Here is a 6,959-nt window from a genome sequence, read left to right on the forward strand (position 1 = left end):
GTGTGTGTGTGTGTGTGTCTCCATTAAATGCAAATAAGCTGCTTCTCCCCGCCCCAGAGGGCGGAGCCTTCCCAGCTTGTGAATATGCACAAACTAAAACTGAAACATGATTCATAAATGTGTTTGATTATCATCACCTCGTGGACACGCTCACGTGACATTGCAGTTCTCCTTCATCATCATGAAATATTATCATCTGCACAATCAGCAAGATAAGCCCATCACAATTTCAGTTTCATGTCGTCTTTAAATTATTTTGTTGTGATCATAGAATGCCTCATTGGAACAGTCAGCATTTTGTCTCTCACAGTAATCAATGATGCCACGACATTGAGCAGCTTCTGGTTGTCCTAAAGTCTGATAAAGTCAAGAATGGGGAGAAGTCGATAGAGAGCGAAAAGAAGTGGGACAAAACATTTAAACAACGTGATTCAGATTTCACTTTCCACAACTACTAGAAGACCTACATCTGTCAGACAGGAGGCTCACGTCACATCTACGTCGTCAAGCTCAGTCTAATCCTGCGCAGTTCGCCATCAGGATCAGGAAGTGAGTGCTTTTAATTGACTTCATTTTCCGCCGTTTAAGTCTATGGGATCGCTCTGTCCATTTCTTTTACTGTATATGATATAAACTAATAGAGTGGTGTATTCATATGACGTCACTTTGTAGGCCATCCGGCATTTTGCATCCCACTGGTGCCCTCGATAAAAAACCCAATAGGATTTTCGGCTTTTAGATTATAGCAAAAAAACAAGCTCTGTGATCAACAAAAGTTTTATGATACTTACACGTTTTGTTCTTCAAGATCCTTTTCACAGATGAACACAACTTTTATTCATTTTAAAGCCTAAATGCAGTCGCCAGAAGCATTAAGAAATATATTTTTTGTTATATTCTTATAAATACTACTTTAAAAATTATAAAAGTTAGATTAGCCAAATTAGCTTTATATATATATATATATATATATATATATATAGAGAGAGAGAGAGAGAGAGAGAGAGAGAGAGAGAGAGAGAGAGAGAGAGAGAGAGAGAGAGAGAGAGAGAGAGAGATGATGATGATGATGGCCAGTGCATATTTTATAAATCAGTTGACGTGAGGTAGGGTACTGTTAAGTAATTGGCATGATCACAAGCCTATAAGGTATTAAATATAGTCTAAAACAAAAGTAGGTAGCCTATAGAGCCTAAATTTGTAATGTTAGCGTTAGGTCGCGAGTTCTGAGGATACATATTATTTATTAATGTGATTAACGCAGTACGGGTGACGAACTACTAGTCTGTCATAAATAATTATTTTTAATGACGTTTGTTCGTTTTTATTTCTTTAGGACCGATAACCTTTTAGTGAGCAGGTGCAAAGAAAGAGCATCGCCTTTGTGTATCGCTTGAGTCTCCAACCAGTGAAACAGATCAACTTGGAAAACCCTTTTGGTTTGTAGTAAATTCACAATATTGTTTGCAATAAAGCAAGATTAGGGGAGGGATTATGGATGATAACCGTGTGTCTGCCCTGAATTCGCACGAGTTTACTGTCAATGCTTTGTTGGAATTACCTGTTTTAGTGTTTCAGTCTGCAGTTGTCCACCGATAACTATTATCACATTATTTTAGAGAAACCAACATAGTTTAATTATTTCTGTTCATTAAGCAGCTGCTTTAATAAGTTTCAGACAGTGAGATCCGACGTAACTGCAACGCAAACGTAGACCTGTATGTAAATGAACATGACGTATTGGGAAGCATGACGTATCAGGAAGGGCACGGCACGGGTTACCCACAATGCAACGGTAATAAGTTGTTTCTCATACATATTTTTGCTTTTTATTCATTATATTTGTTAGGTATAATGTCGGTATACATATGAACAACACTCTTTAGTGATAGTGCTAATGCTTAACTGAGTTGAAAATGCGTAGAAAAATGAACATCAGTGTTACCGTTGTTGTGAAGTGCGTTGCCGTTGGTGCGGTCCCTGCTGGTTGTGGTAGAAGTTAGTACACTCATGTTTTTCCTCAGATCGTATAAATCTTTCGCCTTTTACTAAAGATTTCCGTGGGGAAGAACACTATGAGTATAATATAATTTTTTGACGCCCTGCCTAACGGCGGGGCTTCCTTACTCTGTTAAAAAAAGAATTTAATTACAACTGACGTGTCCTTGGTTGATTATTATTGTGAAATACTTCGAAATACACGGGGGATACCTCTCAAAAATCAAGCTTCACGTCATCAATTTTATACGAGGTTCTTATTTTATTAGTATTTAAAGTATATTCTGCAAAATACTGAAAAAAATGGGTGAATGTTGCAATTTTTTGTTAGTAGGATATTATTATTATTGAGCCAAATCTTAAAATTGTCAAATGGAATGACTGTCTCGAGCATGGTTCAATTATTATTATTATTTATAAAATAAAAAAATCTGTTGTCCTTTGGTGTGACATCCCTATTCGTACTTCTTTCTGTCACACCATAGGACACATTTCAGCAAATATGTAAATTTGTGAAAAATGAAAAATTTAACAGTCACCCCTTGTATTTTCTCAAACATGCAGACTTCACACACTACCTTAAAAAAATAAAAATACTTCAAAAGTGATGTTTAACAAAAAAAGAAGCATTTTTTTTACTGCTTCTCAACTTACCCAACTATCTTTAATATACCTTTTAATGTCAGGTCCTTTATGACACCCTGCTGGAACTTGGAAGATATGTTATTTTGACGGGAAACAAACCACACACTCACACACAGTTACAAGCCATGAAACACGTCCTAAAATTGGCTTTGTAAGGGGTTTTAGTCAATCCAGACTGAAGGTCATCAAGTTCTGGTCTTTATGTCAACGTATTTAAACAAGTAAAGTACATTTGGCATATTTGTAGACAACATTGTCGAAACAAGTAGTCCACTATTGCTTACACAGCTGCATGCATAGAAAAAAGGGGACTCCCGTAGAGAGGCCAGTGACGACAACAACAGCAGACAGTGAACACAGTCAAAAGTGCAACAGACACAAAAAGCGTAGCCTGCAGCAGCTGGAAAGCCGGCGTACCGACCCCTGCTGGCAGAGAAGTCAACTGCAGGTGGGGGTGGGTGAGACCCCGTGGTTCTTTGAAGCTTAATTTATTCTTTGTCTGATCCTGAATATGTCTCAGCTGTCCTTTGAAGTCTTACTTTTACAAAGAACCTATTGCTCATCATTGACTATGTTCACATATTCACAAGAAAACCAACTTCTGCGAGAAATTGTTCACATGCACTGTCCAGGCATCGTATCTCCGCATCTGAGTTCACCCAAAAAAAAAAAAAAATAGCCCATGATTTACTCACCCTCAAGTCATCCTAGGTCTGTATGACATTCTTCTTTAAGACAAATAAATCGGAGATTTATAAAAATGCTAGCAGTGAATGGCTGTTTCTGTTTTGAAGTCCAAAAGTGCATCCATCCATCAGAAAAGTAATCCACACGGCTCAGGGGGGTTAATAAAGGCCTTCTCAAGCGAAGCGATGCGTTTGTGTATAAGAAAAAAAAAATCCATATTTAAAACTTTACAAACTGTAATCTTTAATTTCCACTAACTGTCATAGGTTCGTTCGAGAGACGGGCGTTCCAGTGTATGACGCAGGCATAGTGTAAGTTCTGGTGACGAACACAGAGGCGTTGAGGATAGAGCAAAACAAAACTTGGTTCTCACGAGAACTAGCATATTCTTACCCGAGCATCCATCAATGGAACGACAGTTCGAGATTACAGTTGGTAAAGTTAAACACTCTGCCCCCAGGTGGCTGGATGCAGAATAGCTCATAAACCCCACCCTCTCAATGAGATGTAATGGGACATAGACAAACTAAACTAATCAAAACTAATCAAATAACACTTCAAATACATTTCTCCCACATATGGTTTCTGTCATTTTAGGCAGTTTTTATCACGCTGATGTTAGCTCAAGTGTTCTTTCTTTATATGGGTTTGGTTTTAGTTAGTTATGTGATGCTTCAAAATGGGGGTGTGACGTTATGATTGACAGCTCGTGTGTCATTCAGCGTGTTTTTATTTTTTTTTGCAGTCTATGGTAAATACTGGTAACAAACCATAGACTGTTAAAAAAAATGGTCGTAGTGTTTGTGACATCACCCATAGAATTCTGAATATCAGTTTTAAAGGGTAAAGTAGGATCGAGCTGGCTGTTGCCATCTTGTCACTCCCATAACAGAAAATGGGCCAAGAGGGATGTGGGCGGAGCTAAGGTGACGCGATGACTAACTGACAGCAGACAAGCGGCTATCCACCTGTCACTCAAAGTAACCACGCCCTTAATTATGAAGAACTTTAAGGCTTTATATAATGTAAACGAATGAGTTATAAAAAAAAACAGTTGTGATGAAGGGCAAAATTAGCTATATAGACCAAATCCACAATTTGTACCAGGCTGTAAACATGTTTTTTTCCCTGCTGTAAAGTTGTGCATTTTAGAATGAGGCTCAATGAGATTCTGCTCCCTTCTGGAGCCTGTCTCTAGCGGCCAGTCGATGAATTGCAGTTGAAGTCACTTCTGTATTGGCTTCAACAGAAACTGAGGGAGGTTGTCACTTGTAACAAACACAAAGATGTAGGCCTACCTTTAATTTCACCAAGCTGATTGCTCACCAAAACCCCTCAACAGCCATCGTGTTTTCAGGCCATTTCAAGCTTGATTTTGAAGGGATATAAAGCGGTGATACCTAAGTAAATGACATGTTTACTTGCTTTTTAAGTAGTCTTCCCAATAACACCATCAATGTTCATTCAGACTGATTTGCGAATGCGCAACAAGCACACAGAGATGGATTTATCACACAACAACCATTGAAATCCATTCGTAACCAATCACGCCCCGATTGGTGACAATACTGTAATAGTAGGTGTGGCACTGAGGCTCCGCCTTCTTTGATGTGGAAATCTTCTCTAGTTTATTTCTTGTGTTTAGTCAGACATCCACAGGTAAAACAACATCAACACACCAGAGAGCTGCTTGATGGTACAAATATACAGTATTGTTCAAAATAATAGCAGCACAATGTGACTAACCAGAATAATCAACGTTTTTCGTATATTTTTTTTATTGCTACGTGGCAAACAAGTTACCAGTAGGTTCAGTAGATTCTCAGAAAACAAATGAGACCCAGCATTCATGATATGCACGCTCTTAAGGCTGTGCAATTGGGCAACTAGTTGAAAGGGGTGTGTTCAAAAAAATAGCAGTGTGGCATTCAATCACTGAGGTCATCAATTTTGTGAAGAAACAGGTGTGAATCAGGTGGCCCCTATTTAAGGATGAAGCCAACACTTGTTGAACATGCATTTGAAAGCTGATGAAAATGGGTCGTTCAAGACATTGTTCAGAAGAACAGCGTACTTTGATTAAAAAGTTGATTAGAGAGGGGAAAACCTATAAAGAGGTGCAAAAAATGATAGGCTGTTCAGCTAAAATGATCTCCAATGCCTTAAAATGGAGAGCAAAACCAGAGAGACGTGGAAGAAAACAGAAGACAACCATCAAAATGGATAGAAGAATAACCAGAATGGCAAAGGCTCAGCCAATGATCACCTCCAGGATGATCAAGGACAGTCTGGAGTTACCTGTAAGTACTGTGACAGTTAGAAGACGTCTGTGTGAAGCTAATCTATTTTCAAGAATCCCCCGCAAAGTCCCTCTGTTAAAAAAAAGGCATGTGCAGAAGAGGTTACAATTTGCCAAAGAACACATCAACTGGCCTAAAGAGAAATGGAGGAACATTTTGTGGACTGATGAGAGTAAAATTGTTCTTTTTGGGTCCAAGGGCCACAGGCAGTTTGTGAGACAACCCCCAAACTCTGAATTCAAGCCACAGTACACAGTGAAGACAGTGAAGCATGGAGGTGCAAGCATCATGATATGGGCATGTTTCTCCTACTATGGTGTTGGGCCTATTTATCGCATACCGGGGATCATGGATCAGTTTGCATATGTTAAAATACTTGAAGAGGTCATGTTGCCCTATGCTGAAGAGGACATGCCCTTGAAACGGTTGTTTCAACAAGACAATAACCCAAAACACACTAGTAAACGGGCAAAGTCTTGGTTTCAAACCAACAAAATTAATGTTATGGAGTGGCCAGCCCAATCTCCAGACATTAATCCAATTGAGAACTTGTGGGGTGATATCAAAAATGCTGTTTCTGAAGCAAAACCAAGAAATGTGAATGAATTGTGGAATGTTGTTAAAGAATCATGGAGTGGAATAACAGCTGAGAGGTGCCACAAGTTGGTTGACTCCATGCCACACAGATGTCAAGCAGTTTTAAAAAACTGTGGTCATACAACTAAATATTAGTTTAGTGATTCACAGGATTGCTAAATCCCAGAAAAAAAAAATGTTTGTACAAAATAGTTTTGAGTTTGTACAGTCAAAGGTAGACACTGCTATTTTTTTGAACACACCCCTTTCAACTAATTCAACTAATTGCCCAATTGCACAGCCTTAAGAGCGTGCATATCATGAATGCTGGGTCTTGTTTGTTTTCTGACAATCTACTGAACCTACTGGTAACTTGTTTGCCACGTAGCAATAAAAAATATACTAAAAACCTTGATTATTCTGGTTAGTCACATTGTACTGCTATTATTTTGAACAATACTGTAAGTGTTAATTCTAATTTAAAGCAAAATTTACAGTTTTTCATGTTTAAAAGATGCTTGATTGAAAGCAATTTATTAACATGTTAATTATAAATAAATAAATGGGACGTATCCACATCGGTATGATTAGATGCTATACACGGTATGTCATTTTTAGATGTTTGTTGTAGTATTGAGAAGTGTGCAGCATGTATTTAGCCTAGAAATCTGGACGCACCCTAGCGGCAGCAAATCTAATCTGCCGCAAGTATCGTCTAGCAACTTTCAATGCACGTCTGAGCTGTAAAAACCA

At 38.4% G+C, this 6,959-nt stretch overlaps 1 non-coding gene across 1 annotated transcript; it reads left to right on the forward strand.

The window, feature by feature from the left end:
• The first annotated feature begins 2,004 nt into the window (after positions 1-2,004).
• Positions 2,005-2,120, forward strand: LOC137042094 (U5 spliceosomal RNA). The gene has a single exon (XR_010898214.1). It is a non-coding gene; the product is annotated as a U5 spliceosomal RNA (small nuclear RNA).
• Positions 2,121-6,959: the final 4,839 nt, after the last annotated feature.

The sequence above is a fragment of the Pseudorasbora parva genome, chromosome 15 (genome assembly GCF_024679245.1).
Source record: "Pseudorasbora parva isolate DD20220531a chromosome 15, ASM2467924v1, whole genome shotgun sequence".
NCBI lineage: Eukaryota > Metazoa > Chordata > Actinopteri > Cypriniformes > Gobionidae > Pseudorasbora > Pseudorasbora parva.